Source organism: Aotus nancymaae, unplaced genomic scaffold, assembly GCF_030222135.1.
Source record: "Aotus nancymaae isolate 86718 unplaced genomic scaffold, 86718_ANA_hifiasm-v0.15.2.pri h1tg000036l, whole genome shotgun sequence".
Taxonomy (NCBI): domain Eukaryota; kingdom Metazoa; phylum Chordata; class Mammalia; order Primates; family Aotidae; genus Aotus; species Aotus nancymaae.
The window spans coordinates 290,879-316,747 of NW_026988450.1; the positions used below are offsets into that span (position 1 = coordinate 290,879).

The following is a 25,869-nucleotide window of genomic DNA, read 5'->3' on the forward strand; positions in this document are numbered from 1 at the left end:
GAAGCAGGAAGGACAGGCCTCGATCACTTTTCATTTCTTGATTGAGTGCAGATGAACTAACTGCTTTAAAAGTCAGCTGAGGTTGCAGTCAGTGAGGAGCCTAAGAGCAGCATGTGCCCAAATAGAGCACTGGGGAGCCCCTGCTGCAGAGCCACATTCATCCTAGCAAGGACAGTTTGGGTTCATATGAACACATGGTCACTGTGGTTTAAGTCTTCAACGTTCTCCTCCATAAAGTAGCAGCATTTCTCAGTGTTAACAGATACTCATCTCTCCATTAAAAAGGAGATCCCAGGCCGGGCATGGTGGCTCATGCCTGTAATCCCAGCACTTTGGGAGGCTAAGATGGGTGAATCATTTGAGGTCAGGGGTTTGAGACCAGCCTGGCCAACATGGTGAGACCCTGTCTCTACTAAAAATTCAAAAAAAATAACCGGGCATGGTGGCGAGTGCCTGTAATCCCAGTTATTGGGGGGCTGAGGCAGGAGAATTGGGTTCTGTTGGGAGGCTGAGGCAGGAGAATTGCTTGAACCCAGGAGGCAGAAGTTGCAGTAAGCCAAGATCGCGCCACTGCACTCCAGCCTGGGCAACTGAGTGAGACTCCATCTCAAAAAAAAAAAAAAAAAAAACGAAATCCAGTAAAATGCTCCTAAAGTATAATTGCAGTGAGACAAGAGGTGCAGTTTCCTAAACTGGCTATAAAATGTGTGACTGAATGCTTTACCTAGATTAGCAGTTCTAAACCTGTTGAAGGTAGAGAAGTGTTCACCACAAAAGATAACTTTGATTTCTGAGGAATTAATCGGAAGCCATGTTTAATTAGCAGAGGCGCTTGCTCATCCAGGCCATTCTTAGCTTCTTAATAATAGATGATTTGCTTTTGAACAGTTTTTTCCATGTGTTCTTTGTTTTGGTTAGGAAGGTTTTCATCTCTTGCAAAAGTGGTATAAAGTCAGCGAAAAAAAAATTTAAAGAAAGGGACATGGATCTGGGTGCAGTGTCTCACGCCTGTAATTCTAGCACTTTGAGAGACTGAGCAGGTGGATCACTTGAGACCAGGAGTTTGAGATCAGCCTGCCCAACATGGTAAAACCTCATCTCTACTAAAAATACAAAAAATTAGCTGGGCATGGTAGTGGGCACCTGTAATCCCAGCCACACAGGAGGCTGAAGCAGGAGAATCGCTTGAACCCGGGAGGCAAAAGCTGCAGTGAGCTGAGATCATGCCACTGCACTTCAGCCTGGACAACAGAGTGAGACTCTCTCAAAAAAAAAAAAAAAAAAGAAGAAGAAAAGAAAGAGGTGTGGAGCACAATTCTGTCTTTGCTGGGAAGTATCTTATCTGATAAGAGACGGTTTCCCTGCTCTGACTCCCATAGCGGGTACAACTTCTGTCCTAAGGTCATTAACAGGCTCCTGTGCTGAGCTAGGTCGGCAGCACAGCCCACAGCTGAGTTCCACGCCTCAAGTAAAGTGGGGTGGTGGGGGGGAAATGCAGGGAGAGCTGCAGCTGATCCTGTGGCTGAGGTTCTCCTTCAGGTGGTAAAGCAGCCATCAGCAGGAGCTGGGGATTGGCCTGAAGCTAACCTGTTCTTCCCAGACGGGCCAGGGCAGCTTGTCAGAAAGGAATTAGTTTTACACTGTAGTGGAAAGTTCTGTAGACTAATAGAACTGTAAGTCTGGGGAAGTAAGGCTTATCAATTTTAGAAAACAGAATAGTTTGTGCTCAAGAACTGAACAGCCCTTAGGAGCACTGACAGTTCAAGTCCATCATGCCGTGAGAGCTACGGTAGCTTCTTCAGTGTTTACCGTCCAGTTTCTCTTAGTTTGTGCCTCATGATGCTTTGAGCTTTAAATGAATCACAGTAAAAAGATTTGACCACCAGCCAAAAAAGGTGAATACATCTCATCTGAGGCTCAGGGCAAAAGAAAAAGTAAAATATTATCTTGGAGAACTTCTTCCCTTATTTTACCAGTATTTTCCTGTTTAAAATCTACCTAATGAAGGAAAATGTATCCATCTACTACTCACGAGAGCCTGCCTGAGTTTAAGACTTGCCCGGCCACAGTCGAATACTGTGTTGAACACTGAAGACTTAGAAGTAAATATAAGGAAAAGACAAGATGGATTTAGTGTCTAAAATAGAAGATTGGGAGGAAATCAATTAAGCAGTTACCTGATTTAAAATATTATCCTGCAGTGTTCATGGAATTGTTTAAAAACTGTATCTTAGACACAAACATGTTTGTCTCTTAGTGTGTGGGTTAAGTATTTAATTAGATGAGTATGTCCTAATTGAGTAATCTAGGAGGAAAGGTCATAAATCCCTAAAAGTAATAGCATGTACTACTTTGTTAAAATGTAAGATCTGTACTTGAAACTTTCCAGCTCTTAAAAACAAGGAAATTCCAAACATTCTGCAGTAACAGATAGTGTTAGTGGGTAGTTGGTGGATGATGTCAGATGTCAGAATGGTGAACAGCTTCGTTCATATAACCTGAAAGTGTACAATCTGGGATCAAGTGTTCTCACTGCTCTCAGGGGACGGTGCGCAACCTGTGTGCTCCCATGTAGCCTGACTTGGATTTCAGAGTTTCTGTGAGGCACAGCTGAGAGTCTGGAAAATGCACAACATCTTCTCCTTCCTGTCCAGATGAGCTGAGTCAGCAGGAAGGGTCTCAGCATCTGTTCCTGGGGCCCTATGAGAGGGCTCTTCATTCCTTTATAATGATTAATCCCTTCATTGGGAATGGGTTTGATTTCTCATTGTCCAAACTTTAGAGGCTTTAATACTAATTTTGTTAACCTTGCTAGATCTTTCTGATAGAATGTTGATAAAAGCAACCACTTGGCCGGGTGCAGTGGCTCATGCCGGTAATCCCAGCACTTTGGGAGGCCGCGGTGGGTGGATCACAAGGTCAGGAGTTCGAGACCAGCCTGGCCAAGATGGTGAAATCCCATCTCTACTAAGAAAAAAAAAAAATTAGCCAGGCATAGTGACACGTGTCTTCAGTCCCAGCTATTCGGGACGCTGAGGCAGAATCACCGGAACCCAGGAGGTAGAGGCTACAGTGAGCCAAGATGATGCCACTGCACTCCAGCCTGGGCAAGAGAGTAAGACTCTGTCTCAGAAAAAAACAAAAACAAAAAAACACTCTTTGTTATGAAAGCAAAAGTAGAGATGTTAGAAAGTTAATTCAAGATAATTGGCAAACCCAGCTGCCATCATGAAACTGTTGAATAGTGATGGTAGTAATGGCAGAAAAGGTGAAAGCTCTTTCTTGAAGCACAAGCATCGCCGCTCTAATGCTATCTTTGTGATATTACTGTTGAATGTATGTGAGGTGCTGCTATCTTCTGACTGACTTCTTGGTCACTGTCACAATCTTACGGCAGCTATAATGTGTAATGGTCTTTTCTGGTCATTCCATTCCATTTAGGTTTTGTAGTATATGAGAGAGATCTGTGGAAAGAGGAATATAATCGAACATTTGTATGTATGATGGTACATGAAAAACTAAGAATTGTAATGTAGCTCAAGATGGATGGTTGGCCAGGTGTGGTGGCTCATGCCTGCAACCCCCAGCACTTTGGGAGGCCAAGATGGGCAGATCACTCGAGGCCAGGAGTTCGAGACCAGCCTGGCCAATATGGAGAAACTCCATTTCTACTAAAAAAATACAAAAACTAGCCAGTCATGGTGGCACATGCCTGTAATCGCAGCTACTCAGGAGGCTGAGGCAGGAGAATCGCCTGAACCTGGGAGGCTCCTCAGGGCACTGTCTGTTTTGCTTCCCACTGTATTTCTGGCCACTTCAGTGTTTGTGTTCAGTGTGTATTGAATGACTACGAACAGAATGAATATAAAGGGAAAAAAGGAATTTGGAGGTAGGAAAACAGTTGTGGGAGACCAGGCTGATTATATGATTGCCAAGGTTGACTCCACATAATTGAGTTTAAGAAAAGACTAGAAAGGACCACTGGAAGTTTTTGAAGAGGAACTCTCTGGAGATAGTAGAGTTCTTAGTCTTTGCTCTTTGTTCTTAAAATATTCAGCCACATTTTAGGCAAGATAGTGATGTTCCTTCAATTGCATATAGATGATATTGTCGTTTTTAATGTAGACCAAAATCAATATTTTTCATACATTGTTCTACTCAGAGTAAATAACAAACATTTTGGCATGGTTCTTCTTGTCCTAGCATCTGTCAGTTTTCATGTGAGGACTTAGTTTACAGGTTACGTACAGCACATGTTGAGCGTGGTCAGTGGGTACTTATCCCTAAAGTACGTACTTCCCTTCTGTTGCTGATACTGTCATGAGCAGTTCTACCCTCAGTGTTTACATCTGCGCTTTAAAATCTTCTCTCACACACTACTCATTCCTTTTTTTTTAAATCCTTTGTGACTCCTTAAACTCATGTACATCTTTCCATTTCTGGCCTAATCCTAACACTTTGGGAGGCTGAGCCGAGCATGGTGGTGTGTACATACAGTCCCAGCTACTCAGGAGGCTGACGCAGGAGGATCACTTGAGCCCAGGAGCTGGAGGTTGCAGTGAGCCAAGATCATGCCACTGCATTCCAGCCTGGGTTATAGAGCGAGACTCTGTCACAAAAAAAAAAAAAAAAAAAAGAAGTCTCATGACTTTGTCTCCTCTACATGAATGAGACCATCTTCAGCTGGTGCCTTTGCTTGCATTCTCATGTGCAGGGCCAGCAGGCACTGATGGAACAGCTGTTCTCTGAGGCTGTAAGAGCTGGGGCACAGATCCTTTCTCATCCTACTGCCTAGTGACAGGGAGAAATTAAGGCAACTACAGGAGAGAAGTGTTTGGAGAGAGGCTTCTGTAGGGCTCCAGTCTGCACCGAGCCCAGGCATAGACTTCAGAGATGCTTCTTGAAAAATGAAGAGACGTTGGCAAGTTATGAGGGAAGAGGGCGTAGCCCCTGATTCCTCTGACCTTTGCATTGTGGGTTTGATACCCCCTCCCCAACTGAATCCTCATGGGCAGCAGCTGTGTTTTTAAGAAACTTTTCTACTCCTTTTGTTACTCAATCCTGACCCTATAAAATTTTCACTTGCTGGCTGCCCCCTCCCTAAGGAAAGGCCCCTCAGCTCCTCCACGGTAGGTGGTGCCCAGAGTCAGGGGCAGGTCTAAGCTTCCCTATTCTTGCTGACTCAGCTGTAGAGACCCTGCTCTTTCTCATTCAGGGAGTCATAGCTACTTGGTTGTGTGTGTGTGTGTGTGTGTGTGTGTGTGTGTGTGTGTGTGTGTGTGTGATTTTACTCTTGGGGTTGTCCTTTTTTTTTAAACTTTCTTTTATTCTTATATCTTGGGATAATTACTTATTTTAAAGTAAGCCTTGTTTTATCTGTTAAAAATCTTTATAGCTGGCTGGGCACGGTGGCTCACGCCTGTAATCCCAGCACTTTGGGAAGCTGAGGTGGATGGATCACAAGGTCAGAAGACTGAGACCATCCTGGCTAACACCGTGAAACTCTGTCTCTACTAAACATACAAAAAATTAGCTGGGCATGGTGGCACATGCCTGCAGTCCCAGCTACTCAGGAGGCTGAGGCAAAGGAACCACTTAGACCCAGGAGGCAGAGGCTACAGTGAGCCGAGATCATGCCACTGCACTCCAGCCTGGGCAACAAGAGTGAGACTCTGTCTCAAAAAAAAAAAAAAAAAAACGAAAAGAAAACAACTTTATAGCCTGTGTCATCCAGCTTCTATCAACTTTTTATTTTTATTTCCTGCCATTCAACAAAGTTAGTAGAAAATGGCAGCCCAAGAGGTCAGATATGCAGCCTGTCCGCACTCCAGACAGAGCAGGCTAAATGCCTTTTCTGGTTCTAATAAGTCCTGAAAAGATACTCCCTGTAGCACCAATAATTTCCTTCTGCTGCCCCTTTGGGGTGACTGCTGTCCCGAAAGTAGTCAGTGTAGAGGAATGGATGGCCCATTTAGGATAGGTGGTTGCACAGGTTCTCTGGGGGAGGTGACTAAGAAGCTGAACTCCAAAGACAAGACAGAGGAATTGATGAACAGTATCATTGTCTGAGCTCTGGGATAGGGATTCTGTGAAGGTTAGTATGTGCTCTTTTTTTCTAGGGAGAGGATCCCTTTGTATTTGATTGTTCATGGGAATCTGTGGCCCAGAGTAAAATCATCGGTCTCAGCTATATGACCTTTGAGGTTCATTATGTTCGTGATCCGAAAACCCTGGTCACCTCTGTGATATGTGTCATTGGATTCTAGCTATTTCAGTCAAGTGGCGCCTGTGCAGTCTTAGATGTGAGTGTGAGAGAGGATAGGATGGAGTTCGAGTTTTACTAGTGAAAGCTCTCAAATTTTGATACCCACCTTGAAACCTGGAAAATTATCAAGTACAACTTTATGTTAAAAAAAAATGTCGGTGCGTCTTTATCAAGTTAGCAAACTATTTCTGTGATTGTCTATTTCCAGAGTAATTTGATTGAACTGGTTCTCAGATTGCCATAGCTAGGGTTGTAGGAGTATTCTCTACAAGGGAAGATAGACTGAGTGCTTAACACGTGACCTGACCCAAAGAAGTTACTTAATAAAGTGTGGAATGAGTGAAGGGAAGTTGCCGTTATAGTTTTCTTCACCAAAGTCAGGAACCCAATAGAAGCAGTCATAGCAATGAAAGTAGTAACTTTCGATGAGAGCTCTCTTGTCTTTTAAGGGCTTTATACATATCAACACATTGAGGGCAGATGGGTCAGTCCCCCCGCAGCACCCAGTATGGGCTCAGTGCTCTTTGAAGCTGCTGGGAATTTGTTGGTAAGGCCTGGCATGATGGGTCATCTCCCTTAGGGAGGGCTCAGCTGTTCCTTGCCTGGTCCTGCTCCTGAGGTCCTGGTAAACCTCATAGTCCTGTGTGCAGCGCCTCCTTGAAGGTAAATCTGTCCTCCAGAGCAGAACATGGTGGGTGAGGCTTAGTGACACTGGCCCCTTACCCTCCTCATGAAGTAAGTAGCTCATGCTGTTAAGTTTCCTGAGGCTCAGTTGCTACGGATGGATGTATTTGGCAGAGATGGTCTCATAGTTGTGGACATAGAAAAGCAACAGTAAAAACCAGGTAGCTGATACCAGACACAGTTGTGATCCTAGATTAGAAAAGATTTGTTATAAAAGATATCATTGGGACAATTGTTAATATTTGAACATGAATTGCATCTTGGATTATAGTATTGTATCAGTGTCACATTTCCTGAATGTGTTCACCACACCGTAGCATTCCAAGGGAATGGCTTTGTTCTTAGAAACATATCCGGACCTATTTAGAATTAAATGGCCATGATGTCTGCACTTTATTCTCTATGGTTCAGCAAAATAATAATATTAGTAGCCACAATGACCACCACAAATTATCTGTCTGTCTATCTATCTGTCTGTCTAATCTGCTCACCATTCATGAATCTAGGTCAAGAATATCAGAGTTTTTGAATGTTTTCTATAAATCTGAAAGAATTAAAAAAAAAAATGTTGAGGCAGAGTGGCTATCTTAGGTCGCCACAGAACTTAGGTGCAGGGAGGAAGAACACGAATGCAGTGAAATCACCGAGGGCCGGGGCAGCTGTTCAGAGCTGCTGTTCTCTGATGTTTGCTTTGATGTCCCAGAAGGGTGTGGCCCCAGCATCAGCCCAGCATGGTGGCACACACCTGTATTCTCACCTGCTCCAGAGGCTAGAGCAGGAAGATGGCTTGAGCCCATGGGTTGAAGGCTGTAGTAAAGTAGGATCCTGCGACAGCACTCCAGTCTGGGCAACATAGTGAGACCCTGTCTCTTAAAAAGAAAAGGAAAAAAGGCCAATATTGAACCGTTTGTTTTTATAGTGGTTCTATGCTGAGATCTCTAACCACACAGCAGCCTACAAAGATGTGATAAGGAGCCAGACCTCAGGAGGCCAGGCAGCATAGGAGGACCAAGGTGACGCTGTCATGTGGTTAACCATGTGACAGCACCCCTGGATAGCGGCCAGGTCTCTCACTCTCCGGCCTGAAAAGAGAGTCTGCATAACTAGACCCCTGTGCATCAGCTTCACCCCTTCCCTGTGCTACATGTGAAGAAGCTGGACATGATGTGGCAAGAATGGCCCACGCTGCTCTCTAGCAGCAAACTCCCAACCTACATGCCATGTCTTCAGTGCATGGTTTGTCCCTCCCTGATTTCCTTTTCCATCTACCAGAGGCAGTCATGGCCTGGACTCCACCCACACATAATTTTATTCTTCCCAAGATATAAAACCAATGTCTGGCCAAGTAGGCAGACTTCTCACAAAGGCCATTTCCTCTGCAGGGAGGTTGGTTTTGAAAATCAGCCAGGTCTCTCATCCCTAAGAAACAGATAAACTGTGGTGCATTTCAGCCCTAATGAATTCACTTCTTGCACCCTGCTGATTGTAAATCAGTGCTTAGTGACAAATGAGTACCTCGGTCTTCATAGGCTGTTCCTCCAGACGGGCTTTTTGGTTCCTTCTCTTTTCCATTTTCACTGCTGCCCTTTTACCTCTTCTCTAAATCATTGCAATGGCCTTTAGCTGGTTACCTGTCTACTTCTGGGCCTTTCTTCCCTCAAGCCATTACAGGTGCTCATTTGGGTGTTGTCACAGCTGTGATGTAAATTTAGGAATCATAGATCTAGCTTTACTGCTCATCTGTTCAGAAATCTTAGATGGTTCCTTGAGATGTACATTACAGCCTGCTTCTCAGTGTACAAGTTTTCCCTAATGCAGCTTTTCCAAGTGCATTTTCTGTTGCTGTGCCATTCATTCTTTGGCCCAATTAATGAACTAACTCAATGTTCCTGGTATTTCCACCCTCATTTTGCCTGGAATGTCTTGACTCTTGATTTGAGACATCTCAAATTCTACTTCCTGATGAAGTCTGTACTGATTCTTTCCAGCTGGATGGGCTTTCTCTAGTGTTTGAACCATTGGAGTATGTGTGTGTGTGCGCGTGCATGTGTGTGTGTGTAACTAGTACTTTGCATATAGCACTTGCATATTCTGCTTAATGCAAGAGTTATACATAGGTTTATTCTGTCTTCCTACTTTGGAGATTGCTAGCTGCTTAAGAGCAGAAACGGTGGATATGACACAGTGCCATACATAGGCTAGATCTCCAGTAACAGAATTTGCTATAATTTGGAATGACATTGTAGAAAAATTCATCTATTCCATATAAGTTTGACAGTGTTTATTGTCTTTAAACCTGCGACCAATAAGAAACCCAGAGTTAATGCCACAGATGCCGTTACTATTTTAATATATTATTTAAACAGGTTTTAAAATTTACTTTCCAGAAAACATTTAAGAAAAGAAATTAATGCTTTAAATTTCTTAAAACATTTAAGAAAAGAAAAGAAAAATAGAAAAATAGGGTGTCTTTCAAGTATTGTGCTTTGTTTTTTTAACACTTCAAGATTCAATAGGAAAATGTTAAAATGTAGACCAATTCTTTCATTTTTAAAGCCTACTTATTTTTCAGTAACACTGTGAAAGAAGAGTTGCAAACCCTCATGGCTGCCATTGTGCTGGTGATCAGAGCAGAGATCTGGAGCCTGGGAGAGGCCCAGCAGCCTGGGGTGGTAGCAGCAGGGGGCCCAATCAGAGTTTAGAGGATGAGAAAATCTTACTGTTTTTTCTCATTCTGTCATAGGACTTGCAAACGTTCCATCTGGTGACAATGAAAGGGAAGTGGTATGGGGACTATGGGTGACTCTTGTAATGTTCTCCATTGATGAGACAGAGCCACCCCAGTGAATCTTTGGAGTTGTAACCAAGTCTATTTTAGTGACAGTATTTTTGTAAAGTTACTGTTTGGAATCTTATCTTGCTATCTTGTATGTATATTGCATAGATCAAGGATCTGATGGAAGTAACATGGCAACAATACTGCCAACAAGCACATGCATTTTTAACCACAGCACCCTTCTGTTGCATAGTGCACATGTCCAGGAATTGAGCTCCTTTCACTAAATGGATGTTTTGTTCACCTGTGTCCAGATCAGTTGGGACTGTGGGCACATTGGGAAACTCACCTGTCTTTCATTCCTTGTCCTCTGAGATGGGACAAGTATCATCTAAAGGGACGTAAGTAAAGCAGGTATATGAGAGCTGCCTTACCCACTCCCCGCAAAAAAGATGTAATTAACGTAGTATACAATTCTTCATTTAAAAACATATAGTTAAATGTTTTTCATATACTCACAGAGTTGTACAACCACACTACAGTAAATCTGAGAACATTTTGGTTACCCTGAATAGAAACCCTGTACCCATTCACTGTTACTTTTCATTCCAGCTTGTCTATTTTTTTTATTATTGTCATATAGTCCTTTTGGTATTATATCTAAGGAACCATGGCCTGGTCCAAGATTGCAAATATTTGCTCTGATTTTTTCTTTCAAAAATGTTATAGTTTTATCTCTTACTTTTAAATCTGCAATCTGTTTTGAGTTAATTTTTGTGTATGGTGTAAAAAGGGGTTCAGATTCATTCTTTTGCCTGTGAATATCCAGTTCTAGCACCATTTTTGAAAATATTTTTTCTTACTGAATTTTCCTGACACCCTTATTGAAAATCAGTTCACTGTAAGTTCAAGCGTCAATTCTTTCCCATTGATTTATATTTCTCTCATTTTGCCACTATTAATTTTAGGTCTCTGTACCATCCCGTCTTGATTAGCATAGCTTTATAGTACGTTTTGAAATTAAAAAGTATGAGGCTTCATTTTCCATATTGTTCTTGTTATTATAGGTCCCTTGAATTTTCATATGAATTTTAAAATCAGCTTGTCAATTTCTGCAAAAAGGCCAGATGAGTTTTTTTTTTTTTTTTTTTTTTTGAGACGGAGTCTCGCTCTTGTTACCCAGGCTGGAGTGCAATGGCGCGATCTCGGCTCACTGCAACCTCCGCCTCCTGGGTTCAGGCAATTCTCCTGCCTCAGCCTCCTGAGTAGCTGGGATTACAGGCACGCGCCACCGTGCCCAGCTAATTTTTTTGTATTAATAGAGACGGGGTTTCACAATGTTGACCAGGATGGTCTCGATCTCTCGACCTCGTGATCCACCCGCCTCGGCCTCCCAAAGTGCTGGGATTACAGGCTTGAGCCACCGCGCCCGGCCCCAGATGAGTTTTTGATAGGGTTGTGTTGAATCTTGAGATCAATGTAGAGCACATTGCTATCTTGACAATATTGTCTTCTAATCCACGAATATGAATGTCATTCTACTTAAGTATTCTTTAATATCTGTCGATGATGATTTATAATTTTCAGAACACAAGTTTTATACTTTCTTTGTTAAAGTATTTCATTTTTTGATACTATCATAAATGAAATGTTTGTTTTAAATTTCATTTTCATAGAAATATAATTTAAATTTTTTAAGTAGATACATTTGAATTTTGTATATTGATCTTATATCCTATAAACTTTGTTAAACTCATTTATTACTGATAATAATTTTTTTAAGATTCTTTTTTATATACAAGATTATGTCATCCGCTAATAGAGAGTTTTGCTTCTTGCTTTTCAATCAGGATGCCTTCATTTCTTCCCTCCCTCACCTCATTTCCCTGACTCGAACCTCTAGTACAAAGTTGAATAGAAGTGTCGAGAGCAGACATCTTTGTCCTTTTCTGGATCTTAGTGGGAAACTGTTCAGGGAAAGCACTCACCATTAAGTCTGATGATAGCTGCAGGGCTTCTGTGGATGCTGTTTGTCAGATTGAGGAAGTTGTCTTGTATTTCTAAGTTCTTGAGTGTTTTTATCATGAAAATGTGGTTTCTGTGTCTGTTTAGATGTGACTTGTTCTTTATTCTTTTGAGACGATTCTATTACGTTAATTGAGTTTCAAGTGGTAAAGCGACCTAACAGTCGTGGTATAAATCTCATTTAGTTGTGTTGTATAATCCCTTTTATGTGTTGCTAGATTTGATTAGGTAGCATTTTGTCAGAGTTTTTGCATATATATTCATAAGAGATATTGGTCTGTAATATCCTTGTGATGTCTTTTATTTTGGCATAAGAGTAATACTGACCTCATAGAATGAGTTCCCTCCTCTCTTATTTGTTTTGAAAGAGTTTGTAAAAGATTGTTCTGAATTTCTCTTTAAACATTTGGTAGAATTCACCACTGAAGCTATCTGGCCCTAAGTTTTTTTTTGTTGTTGTTGTTTTGTCAGAAGTTTTAAGTTACTGACTGAATTTCTTTATTTGTTATAGATTTATTCAGATTTTTTTATTTCTGCCTATCAGTTTTGGGAGTTTGTGTCTTTCTAGAAATTTGTCCATTTTATTTCCATTTTCTAACTTCCTGGTGTACAGTTTCTCAGGTTACTTTCTTTGAGTGTGCTATAGACTCTCTTTGCTTTCTGTAAGCTTCGTAGTGCTTCCCCTCTTTTAATTCTGATTTTCACAGTTTGAGCCACCTCTCATTTTTTCTTGGTCAATCTAGCTAACAGTTTGTTACTTTTGTTGATCTTTTCAAGCAGCCATCTTTGGGCTTCGTTTGTTTCCTTTATTGTTTCTCTATTCTCTATTTCATGTATTTCTGCCTAATCTTTGTCATTTTCTTCCTCTGCTTGCTTTGGGTTTTGTTTGTTCTCATTTTTCTGGTTTCTTAAGATGAAAGTTAGGATTGATTTGAGGTCTGCCTTTTTTAATATAGGCAAATATAACTATAAATATCCTTCTGGGCATGGCTTTAGCTGATGTCGTAAGTTGTGCTTTGCTGTGTTTTCCTTTTCACTCATTCATCTCAAAGTGTTTTCCCTCGTCTCTGACTTCTTCACTGGCCCATTGGTTATTTAGGAGTGTGTTGTTTAAGTTCCACATCTTTGTCAAGTTTCCACATTTCATAGCGCTGTTGATTTCAAATTTCATTTCACTGTGGTCAAAGAAGATACCTTGTATGACTTCAGTCATTTTGTATTTACTGAGCATATGGTCTGTTTGGGAGACAGGCTCTGTGCACTTAGAAAAAATAAGCTTTTTACAGTTTTTCGTTTAGCATAACCACAACTTTTAATTTTGCCTGATTTTTTGGTAAGGCTTGGTGGAAGTATTAGTTCTCCAAGGGTAAAGGATTTAGTTTAAATTGACATTGCATGTAAATACAGTGTTTTATAGGGCTTGGAGTAACTGTCTATATAGTCTATCTGGTCATTAGACAGCTGTTGTCAGGCGTCACTCTAAAGACAGGCTAGCAAGGGAACTATATAAGGCACAAGGCACAGTCTTCATGTGGAGAACCTGTTCATTATGTTAGTTTAACAAAGGAAATTGTGGTAGTTACATACAGTGCTTTGATGCTGGAAGAAGGCATGCATTTGCACAGCAGAGTGATTTAGAGGTACCCAAAGAGGAGCGAATAAGCAAGGTGAGTACTGCTTTCTTTTCTGAATTGACTATGGCATCAATACAAAGAGAATGTCAAGAATTAACTGTAACTTTCAGTGTTGAAACAAAAAGACCAGTGTCTGTTTCTGTTAAGACTGGAGGTCAGATGATACCTCCATCTCTCTCTCTCTCTCTCTCTCTCTCTCTCTCTCTCTCTCTCTCTCTCTCTCTCTCTCTGTCTCTGTCTGTCTGTCTATCTGTCTGTCTCTCTCTTGTTTTGGCAGTGATAGGCCAAAGGGAAGCACATTATTGGCCAATTGATCTAAAAGTTCCTTTGCATCATCATTCTGGTAATGAGCAATAAGGACACTCATTGGCGTATGTTCCATCTTGTATAACTGGGGTCAGCAGTTTCTCTATCAAAGCAACCCAGATCAAATATGCTCTCTTCTATGATCTAACACACTGTAATATTCAAATCACGATTTTTAAAAGCAGCCCAGAACATTACTGAAAAATAGCTTTTTTGTTTTAAAATAAAGCAGTAATGCAAAACAACGCTTAAGTTACGGGTTTGAGTGAATACTTTCATTGTTTATAACCCTCCCAGATAGTCTGTAGGAAGATTGTCTATATTCTGACTATAAAAATAGGACCAAGTTTTTTTGACTGTTACTACTGTATATCCTAGATATTCTGTGCTATTTTCTGGGCTTTTCCTTTGCTGCCAAAGGGAGCACATCTACCAGGTCAAGACTTGTACATGTGCCACACTGACTTAGACCTAACATGTTTGTATTTATGTTCAACCCGTCCATAATATGTGATGTACTCCATAGTCTTTGCAATGAGAGAAAGGCATAATGTTAAGAATATCTTTTATATCTATATTGAGTAATTGCTGTGCCCTTACCTCAGTGGTTCATTTGGATCCCAAATTCAGTGTTTCTTCATTTAGCTTTTTGATGATGTACTGAATAAACAGTGTCACAATGTGTACCTGTTTTGTTTATTTAAGAAAATGTTTGTAATCACTATCACTAGGTTTTTCATTACCATCTAGAAGCAGAGTCCTCTATGGTCTTTCAGTATCAGAAATTCTAGCTGTTTAGCAAAAGAAACCTAAAAAACCATTTATTTGGATCAGTGAGCATTTACTGCTGTCTGCCTAGAAGGAGCTCAACAAATGCCTGTTGACTGTTGGAAAATCACTTTGGTAAAACTAAGCACAGAAAATATGAAGAGTACATAACAAATTGCTTGATGTATGACTCTTGACTGCACTACACTGGCATGTAACTAAGGACAGAAGTTTATGCAAAGTCTATGACTGTCAGACTTTTAGAATACAGACTGATATTATCCAAATAACAGGATGTATGTTTGCACTAGTTTGGCTCAAAAAGTCTCTTAGAGCTTTGGGGTTGCCTCTAAAATATAGTTTCACCCTAGGCTCTCTCTCTCCCATCAGGCAGACTCGAATCCCTGAAATGGCTCTAGAACTACTCTGGCTTCATTAAACATTCGAACTACTTGTGGACAATTGAACACCATGACTTTCAGAAATAGACACCATCAGCCAATCACACCTATAATCCCAGCATTTTGGGAGGCCAAGGCGGGCAGATTACGAAGTCAAGAGATCAAGACCATCCTGACCAGCATGGTGAAACCCGGGCTCTACTAAAAAAATACAAAAATTAGCTGGGCATGGTGATGCGTGCCTGTAGTCACAGCTACTTGGGAGGCTGAGGCAGGAGAGTCACTTGAGCCCTGGAGGTGGAGACTGCAGTGAGCCGAGATCACGCCACTGCACTCCAGCCTGGTGACAGAGCGAGACTCCATCTCAAAAAAAAAAAGAAAAGAAAAGGAAAACAAAAAAAGACATAGACACTGTCAAATGAAATAGCAGTGTTTCAAATGCACAAATCTGTGGTCATCTAGTGACAAAACTAGCAGAGCCGCCCAGAATATTAGTATTCACTCTCTCCAAATCTTTAACTTTTGTGAATTTTTGTTTACTAACGTCTCAATCGTATGTATACTTAGCCTATATCTTGTACATGATTTCAGTATATGTAATTCTGTTATTTTTGAGTATTGCCCTCCTGGCACATTGAATATATCTTCTGACTCATCATTTTCTCAGTCTTAAACTATAAAATGGAAAATTATGCCTTCTGTAGATGTTTCTATACTTTCTCAAATTATTTCTGCATGTATAGTACCTCCTTTGTTTCTTGTAGTAATGCTACAAGAGTTGAGAGCTCAGTTGCACAGGACAGAATCCAGGCCAGGCTTTCTAAGCTGAGCACGTTTGGCTGCTGTCCACTCACCTGGAAGTAACACAGGGAAGAGGGAAGCTGCCAGGCGGTTCAGCACAAATGCTGCTACTGCAGCTGCCTGTTTGGCTGTTCGGTGTCAACATAAACCTCCCTTACATTATTTACACCTATCATACAGCTCTCCCTTGTAGAAATAATGAGGGTCTCTCTCTCCCTAGAGGGCAGTCCGCAAATCTCCTTCATTTCTGCAGTCAGCTCCACCAGCGCAGGTTCTCAGTGTGATCTTTCTTTCTCTAATTTAGGCAGTGTTCTATCTTAGAACTCTGGGATCCTGTAACCTATGGAATGAATTGCAAGACTAATATCACCAAAACACCCTATCTAAAACTGGGGAAAAGGAGAAAGGAAATGAGTTCACATGTATAAATATATACTTGCCACACGAAGAAAGGAAGAAGTATGCATAATTATTAGAGTTCTCATGTCTACAAGTGGTTACTACCCATTTCATGGTCTACATGTCCTAAAGTATCCAAATGTGTCACCTGGTGGGTTGGAAGACATATGCAGTGTTACTGGCAGAAAGTGAAGACAAAACCAAACCTGAGTGGGTGTGTATTCTCGTAAGGATAAAACAGTATCCTGTCCTGATGGAACGGGTCAGTGCAATGAATCGGCTACTTTGTAGCAGGCGGTCGCTCCAGATTGTTGCTCCTGTCAAGTTGACACTCCACTCATTTGGGAAACAGCTGAGCTCTGTGCAGGGAGGCTGTCCCTGTTGTACTTTTACTACTGCGGTCACTTTGCTGATGAGCCCACTAAACAGGCTCTGGGCTACTGTGGAGAGAGTGAGACAAGCATTCATAGGGTGGTTTATCATGTCCGCCTGGTTTCTGAGAGTCTCTTCTCTAGTAAGCGTTCATATGGACACCGTATTCTTTCTTTTTTTTTTTTTTTTTTTTTTTTTTTTGAGACGGAGTTTCACTCTTGATACCCAGGCTGGAGCGCAATGGCGCGATCTCGGCTCACCACAATCTCCGCCTCCTGGGTTCAGGCAATTCTCCTGCCTCAGCCTCCTGAGTAGCTGGGATTACAGGCACGCGCCACCGTGCCCAGCTAATTTTTTGTATTAGTAGAGACGGGGTTTCACCATGTTGACCAGGATGGTCTCGATCTCTTGACCTCGTGATCCACCCGCCTCGGCCTCCCAAAGTGCTGGGATTACAGGCTTGAGCCACGGCGCCCGGCCTCTTTCTTATTCCTAGTTCAAGAAATCCACCCACATGCTTCTTCCCAGCCACCTGCTGCTATCTCCTCAGCCTTCTTCCTCCTTTGTCTGTGCTGGTCAGTGTAAGCTCTGATTCTTTGTGAGTAGAGGTTTGCAGTGCAAGCTGTCTTTTCGCTTGGGTCAGATGGTCCGTGAGATGTGCCCCTAAAGCTTAGCTCAGCGGTTCCTGCTGCTCATGAATCATTGTGATCCATTGCCATCTCTTCTGGGCAGACTGGACCCAAGACATGCCATAGGAAGCTCTGCTCCTCCGTCAGGGCCTTCTCTGAAGGGAGCTGCAAAGCTGTAACAGCCGACTTCAGTTGCTGCCCATGTGGTGTTGCTCTATCGGGATACCAGCTCCTCCGACAGCTGGTCATGCAGACCTTCCCAGTGCCCTAGTGTGGGCTGAGGGAAGGATGGCAGATGCAAGAGTAGGCACATCAGGAATATAAGCTTCCTGTTGACGGAACTGAGTTTCAGATGCTATTCACACCTAAATATCCTACATATATGACTTTCACCTGAGGACACAATGTCCTAGACATGTCCTTCTCTGGAGCCTCAATACCCAGTACATGTGGGTCCCATGAGCATGGTTTCACCGTTATCTACTGTGAAATGTCAGCTGTTCATTGTCCACTAGGAGACAGTATGAAGCCAATCTGTTTACCAAAAGGAAAATAGTTACTTGCTGTATAGAGTATGACATGACCCGAAAACCTTGGGACTTTCCACTATTCTGTTTTAACTTTGAGTATCCCAGTTCATTGGCCACAGGGGCTTGCCTTCTAGCCCATATGGAGAGCTTTTTCTTGGCCCATTCAATACTGGAAGCTTTATAGGTTACTCAGTAAATAGACTGAGTTATGGCACAGAACCAGAGTTGACATGGTACTCAGATGAGATGGTGAAAGCAAGTAGCTTTCATTTTTCCTGCCATTGGGATAGGAAAACACACACACCATGTTCGTCATATCAGAAGCTGCACGTCAGATAAGGGAATGCGTTGATGTGATCTAATGGGCTTGATCAACTGGAGTTGCTCCTTGATAAAGTTTGTTATAATCCACTGTCATTCTCAAAGACCTGTGTGTCATCTGCACGGGCCTACACACAATAAAAGAGATGTGATAGGAGTCCCCACCCTGAAGCCTTCAAGTCTCTGACAGTGGCATTAATGTTTGCAATTCCTCAAAAAGATGCAGTATTGCTTTTGGTTGCTTTTGTGGCAGGGAAGAGAAGTTCAGAAGCTTCTCTTTAGCCCTTTGAATTCTAACAATGCTCACTGCATAGGTCAAGGTGCATGTGGAAACTCTGCCTTTGTGTGTGAGTGTAGACCCCCTCTGTAAAGCCAGCTTCTAGGCAGGTAGTAATACCACAGACTCCCGCGCAGCTTCCTCCCACCATCAGGACACAAAGGTGTTGAGTCCTCGGGGACAACGTCCATCAAGTGCTGAGAAGTCCAGTTATTTCTTTTTCTCCTCAGAAGTAACTGCACATCCTTTGGGAATGGGTAGAAGAAAGATTTCTTATATGATTCCCATATTATGGAGATGTTCTTCCTTAAAGAACCAGCTGCTCCTTCAGTGAGAGGCTGTTGGAGGACAGAAGAGTGACTATTTGACGCTGTCGTGCTTCATCCCTCAGGCCTCTGTCACGTGCCTACAGATCAGATCAGTGTCTGAGGCCTTCCCACTGTTGTGGCCCTACGAACCCTCTCATTAACTGTCCACTTCCAAATACCCGGCCAGCTCACACCAATACTTTGGCCCTCCGGCTTGTTATGTTCTCAGGACCCTCTTGCCTCTGGATGCTTGGCTCTGCTGCCTCAGCCATTCCTGTTCTTGCAGAAATCAGGAGGCCCTTGAGGCAGCATCTGCAATGCTGGCCTTCCTGTCTGCGGCCTCCTGGGAGTGTAGTTAGGAGGTGAGTGAGCAGGAGATATGATAGATCCCCCTAAGTCTATATTTCTACATCTGCATTTTATCAAGACATTCCTGGCATCTAGGCATTCTGATTTCGATTCCAGGGGGCTGTTATTCTATGCAGAAGGTAGAAGTTTTAAGGTACTTGGTTTTAGGGCCCAGGAGAGTGCCACTTATAAACTGTCATGTTGGCAAGTATGACAAACTCCCAGTTTTATACCTTGAATATCTTTCTCTAGTAACATAGCATCTAACAGACAAAAAAGCAGGTCAGATAACTTTTCACCCTCCTTTCACATTTATTTTCTTACTTCCTGTTAAGATAACTGTATAGTATTCATAAAACTAGATTCTTACAGATGAGGAAGCAGATTCAAAAACCGTAACTAACTTTTCTGGAGGCAGAGCTGGGTCTACAACATACATCCCTTAACTTCTTGTCCTCTTTTGTTACAGCATGATACTGTAGTGGCATGTGGATGTGTGTATACGTATAATATGGTACACTCACACATACGCGACACACACACCACACGTCACATACCACTTATGCACATACCACACACGTGGCACACACATCTGTACACCACATACCCTCTATCTAGAAATTACAGTTTGTGTCATGTCAAATGCTGATGCTCCTAAACGCAGCATATATTATTAAGAAACTCCAGTACAGCAATTTCTATTGTTTGGATTAGGTAAAGTCTGCATTTTGATTTCAGTTGCAGTCATTACTTGCAATGTGATTTTTTTTCTAAAATTTCTCACCTCAGAAGTTGCCCAAAACCCAACTCATGAAGGAATTCTCAGTCTCATTATTTATCAAAGAAATTTTAAATTAAAGTATCTTGGCAAAATGTATATGTCAACTCTATGTGTAATTAAGTGTGCACACACACATGCTGGCAAAGTTACAGTGGGTGCGCTGAAATGTGTGATTGCCTTACTGAGTACAGTTCTTTTGGAATTCAATATACCAATATGTAGCAAATGTCAAAAGAAATTGCATACTTAATCTAGATATCCATGCCTGAAAGTTTACTCCAAGGAAATTGTTTAGCATAAAAAAATTATGTATATAAAGCATTTTTTTGCAGTAGAACACTTCTCTTTTTCCCAGAAAAAATTTTATAGTTTTAGAGTTTCATAAAGTATGAAAGATCATAATATATTAAATAGAATGGGGAAATATTCAGTATAGTATTTGCAAAAAAAAGTAATGTATTTGTACATATAGTTAACAAATATACTTATTAATAGAGTCTAGGAAGTTACAAATGAAAAACTGTATATAAGAGAATTATGTGTATGTTTGGAGTTTTTTGCAATAATTACAATCTTCAGTTTCTATGTCTATATATTTCTTTTAGTGAAAAATACATCCGTTTGGATGTATTTTTGGTTATTTCTTTTCATTAAAGTCCATTAATCGTCACAAAAACCCAGGAAATCCAACTAAGAAGAAAGCAAATGTTCGGACAACATCTAAGAACCCAGAGCTACGGAGGAGACGTTGCACTGGACTGCTGGTGTGCACAAGGCAGCAGGAGGGGCGATCCCCATGGGGCATGACCACCGGTCATGGGAAACACAGGAGGGGGTCCAGGCAGCTGGCTGGGCAGTTGTGTTCACTGGTGCATGATGACAGCATTGACCAGGGTGGCTTCCTTCAGGGTCTGGCTCTCATCAACCAGCTCTTTGTTAAGGAAAGTAGTCCTGAAGATAAAGCTGGTGGCAGCCATGGCTGGCATCCATGATGAAGAGTCGGATGTCGCTGATCTTGTGGCTATGGTTCAGTTTCTGCACCAGCCTCCCACCATCTGCAAGCCAAATTTGGATGTTTGTGGTAGGCTCTGATTGGACAATTAAGACGGAAGAGCTGGCTTTGGCTTTGTTTTCTGCTGGTTGGTCTGGAGAGCTGGTACTCAACCCCTACGGGGCAGGGCTGCACACTTTCTGACCCTCGCCAGTGAAGGCTTTGAAGGCTCCTTTGGACTTCACAGAGTCCTTGTCCCAATGGTCCTCCATATCCAAGTTCACCTGTCCACCGTGAGCTCACCTCCTCACCTCTGCTGGCACCTCCCCTCTGTGGATAGACCCCAGAAACTGGGCACTGGATGGGTCTTGGCAGCTTCTGAGTTCCCCATTATCCAGACTGAATCCACTCTTCCAGAGTTTCCACATACTGCATGAACATCTTGGCTGGAATGCTGCCTCTTTTTTCCTGCCACACAGGCAGACTCTTCCTCTGGCTGCTCCAAGGCTGTAGCCACCTCCTGCAAATGCTCTCAGTTTACTGATCTCTCCAGGGCTGTTGGTCATTCACTCCACAGCTCCATGCTCTTTGGCACATTTAAAGAGATCATCCACCAGCTCATTGGGACTTTTCTTCTGGGAGGGCCGACAATCTGTTGTCCACTTCTCTCTGAGCCCCCAGCATAAAACCTCTGGCCTTCCTCCTCTTCCTCATCTTGGTCATGAATGAGGTCTCTGAAGGATGTCACTTTATTATCACTGGGGGCTGTGCCTCTGCACACTGAACTGGGGGTTGCCTGCGAAATGGTTGTGATGTCTTCATCCCCTCCATCCTCGTAAAAGCTCACTAGCGCCATCTGCAAGTCCCAGCCAACCGACTCGAGGAAGAAGCGGGCCAGTCCTCCTCGCCCCTGTCGCCACCACAGACTCCCTCAGCACCTCCTGTTGTTCAGCCGCCATCTTCGTCCCATGCTCCTCCCCACTTTCACTGCTTTCTTAGGGTTTCTAAAGCATCCTCGAATGGGACTTCTGTCTCTTTCTCTGGAGACGGAGCTTAGCGACCGGGTTGTTGGGGATGGTGTAATAGAGGGCGATGTGCTAGCTGAGACCCAAACTCTTCTGTTGTTCTTCTCACTTTGTCGACACACTGTTACCTGTGGTGATTGGTCTGCTGAGGATTATTGTTAATCACTTTTTACTTTTCTCCTCCCCGCAACCAAAAGGTGTTTTGAAGATAAACAGAGTAAATGTGGCTTGAAAGCCAGCTCTGTTCCCACTCTCTTTCTCTCTGTTCCGGGGGAAGATATTGTGCATTTTTAAAGCATAACATGAAGCAGTTTTTAGTATAATATGATTCAGTGCAGGCCTCAGCTGCTATCTCTCCCAGTGGTTTTGCTGGAGGCTGGAGCTTCCCGACAGCCCTGACCACGGAGAGGTGGAATGTGGTGCTGACGTCAGGGCCGCTCCTGGGAATGTTTTGCATTCCTCTTCCTGGCAGTGGTCAGGTGGCTTCCAGCAAGAATGAAGGACAACAGTTCCAAAGAAGAAAAAAAGAGAGGAGGAAAAGGACAGTTTGTAATCAAAGTATTGTGGGGGAGGCACTTTTATTCTGAGCCAAGATTGAAATGAGAACCAGATGTCCTACATTCCGATGCTGCATGAATGTTAAGTACATTTATTAATGGCTGTAATAACTGAGCTGTTTGGCTTTTACTGAACTTAAGTCTTGAAACTCTGTAAGAATGATGGAAAAACGACTTGTTATAGTTGACATTTTAACTACGAAAGCAACTTTCTGAGTGTAAAAGCAAGGACCCCGATGAAATGACCCTCTAGTTAACCTACAGGCTGTTTTAAGGTCTGTTAATATTCCGAAAAGTGACTTCTGAAACTTAAAGTCTCTGTAATCTATTAACATAGTTTGTGCTGTTCAAACAAATTTAAACCAGTTATTGAGGAGAGAGGTAAACTCTTATGTTAGTATCTGCTGCAGAATGTCTTTTCTCAAAATATTTACACTTCCCATGTTATTTCTATACATTACTGCTCAAACCAGATATTCAAAACAAAACTTAGCAGATTCTTAACATAACAAGCAGGTTTTGCCCAAGTCTTACAACTCTGCAATAATATGTGCAATAGAAAAATGGACAGTAATTGACTTAAATTTAAGGTTTGTGTTTTTCTTCTCTTCCAGCCACTGAAGTACCTCTGTTCAAATTCACTATACTGGTTTAGCTCATCACAATCTATATGTCCGTATTTTAAAATACTACACTATTTAAAAAAAAACTTGATGTCTTTCAGTAGATGTGCACTAATTCTGATGTAACAGCGGTTACATTCACAACAGTTCTCCAGTTTAGGCGAAATCTGTTTGAATACTTCCTGTTATACATTGAAATGGAAAGTTGGCTTCCTCTTGTAGGTCATGTTGCTGGTGAGGAATTTCCAGAAATGAGGAGAAGTGCTGACTCATAGTATACAGTGGACGGATCCAGCAACAGTAGGACTTGAGGGGGTTTTTTGAGCTCTTGGCTGAGGCAAGCAAAATATGTGGCTGTAATGTTTCATTTTATTTTTAGGTTAAGGGTAAGGGTGGAGGAGAGACTGTTGCTTGGCATGGGATCCATGTTAATAGCTTTAAAATGGCGGCAAGTTCTAGCGTTAGATGTGTGTCTAAATGTGTGTTTTCCTACAGTCTATTATTAGAATTTGGAAAACAGGTTGTTTTTGCTGTAGTTACCCTACTGTTGTGCTCTCTGCCTCTTGCCCACAGGTGAACCACGTGGCTTCTTGGGCTGGCGTGGTGACTCACCACGGGCTCTATAATGTGAAAGTCACATAGTGCTTGCGTTCAGGAGAGTGCTGCAGGAGAAGCTCCATGGCATTGTGCCTTTTGTGTCTGTGATCGGAAGTGCCTGAATGTAATAATAACAACTTAAATATTAGCTGACAGGAGTACAGAGAAAAACTAGGATTTGTTGACTTTAATATGCCTGCTTCTGTCCTGTATATTTCACATTCGTTAAATTGTCTGATTCTGAAGTTACTGATTGAGATTTCTTTTTTGTTCATTTGGTATAGAAATGACTGCTAGATTGGGTTTGGAACAGGGATTTCTAAAACAAAAACTCACCTTCTAAACCCATCCCTGGTCTCATAAAGTTAATATATCCCAAATACACTCATCTGTCAGCTCTACAAACATGCACTCACTGCTCTGTGTTAGCGCTGATGACATAGAAAAGAGGAAGGTGTGTTCCTTGTTACCTTGTTTGAGGGGAGGGAGGCACTGGGAGACCAGGGGCTGTGTCTACAGAAATATGTATAGTGTTGTTTACAGTTAATACGGCAGAAATCTAAGCAAACAGTGAGGCATGAAAGAGGCGTGTACTCAAATCTGTGCTAGTGTCTGTGGGAGTGGGTTTTTTGGATGTGATTCTGAGGCTGTCAGAGTTACTGAGTGAAAGTAATTTGAATAGGTAGTGTTAGGAGAGACATAAAAAATAGAAACTAGAATCTGATGAGGGAGATAAGGGAAATATAAATATGTAGGTGACCAATATTCAGACATCTTAAAAGGAAAAACAAATAAACAATATACTACAAATTATATTTGTATGTGCTTTGAGGCCACCACGCAAAACAGCACACAAGGTTTCACTACCACCTCTGACTGCTTTCAAAGGCTGAAAAAGACCATGCTTTTCAAACAGTCTGCCCTTATCTTTCTGAGGTTTATATTTCTCATCATTCCTGAAAAATTTGAATGGCTATTTGTTAATCATAAGGATTCACAAAATCATAGAACATTATTTTAAAACTGTTTCCTGTTTTCTTTAAAGTTCAACAAATGGAAGAGCACATATCCTCCTTTTGAACAGAGGTCCCAGGGTAGGGCAGGGAGTGGAAGTGGGGGGCTGGGCCACACTGTGCTGTGGAGGCTTAACCTGCACATCTGATCCCCGATAGTCTTCAACGGATTCCAGTGTGCTCTCTGACAATAGCCCATTACTTAAATTTTCTGTCTGCCAGTTTCTTCTGCTAAAGATCATAAACCAGTGACCTATTTTGGTGCTTATGAGGAATTACGCACAGAATTAAGCTCATAGTTCAAAATATGAGGGATTGTTCTCTGCTTTTTTAAGTTCTCCAAACACTTAGCAAAGAAGAACCTTGTCAACATCTGCCTAATATTCTGTCTGAGAATCAACTGAGTACTGATACGTGGTTGTCCTTAGCTTTGATGTCCTATGGTATAGAAAAAACTGAAAGTGATGAAGGTAGGAACACTTAGGGCCTGTCACTGTCCCCAAGGATCCTTGGGAAGTGTCCCAATCCCCTTGAGAGGTTAATCTACAAATCTTAGGACCAGAATAGTGACATATATGGCTCTATAATAGCACTTTCACGACTTTATCGTATTTTGTCTTTCATTCCCAATACCGTATGAAATTCTAGGTCTAAATTGTCTGAACTGTGTTTCTATGCATATCTCATAAATGTATAGATATTTAATACATTTGACTGAATAAATGAAATTACTCTTCTTTGAGGCAGAAATACATTTCCTCTGTAAGCTTTTGTGTGTATACACATATAGTCCATGAAATGCCTTCCCCCCACTCCTACCCCCACCCCCAAAATGGAGTCTCGCTCTGTCGCCCAGGCTAGAGTGCAATAGTACGATCTCGGCTCACTACAACCTCTGCTCCTGTGTTCAAGTGATTCTCCTGCCTCAGCCTCCTGAGTAACTGGGGCTACAGGCACGCACCACCATGCCCCGCTAATTTTTTGTATTTATAGTAGAGACGGGTTTCACTGTGTTATCCAGGATGGTCTTGATCTCCTGACCTCATGATTTGCCCGCCTCTGCCTCCCAAAGTGCTAAGATTACAGATGTGAGCCCCTGCACCCAGCCAATGCCTTTTTTTTTTTTTTTTTTTTTTTTTAAGACAAAAGGTCTTCCTTTGTTGTCTAGACTTGTCTTGAACTTCTGGGCTAAAGCAGTTCATTGGCTTGGCTTCCCAAAGTACTGGGATGGCAGGCATAAGCCATCGTACCCAGCCTCATGAAATGCTTTAAAAAAAATAAATGTGGTAAAATATACATAACATAAAAATTACCATTTTAACTATTTTTAGATGTATTTTCAGTGGTATTAACTACAGTCATAACATGGTGCAACCTATACCGCTCTCCATTTCCAGAACTTGTCATCATCCCCCAACGTGAACTCTGGTGCCATTAA

General features: G+C 42.0%; 1 protein-coding gene and 1 pseudogene across 12 annotated transcripts in view; one reads left to right on the forward strand and one right to left on the reverse strand.

Moving 5' to 3' along the window:
* The window catches only part of SPIDR (scaffold protein involved in DNA repair), a 415,411-nt gene that overhangs the window by 191,445 nt on the left and 198,097 nt on the right, over positions 1-25,869 (forward strand). The window lies entirely within an intron of this gene.
* Positions 20,489-21,575, reverse strand: LOC105710524 (NSFL1 cofactor p47-like; annotated as a pseudogene).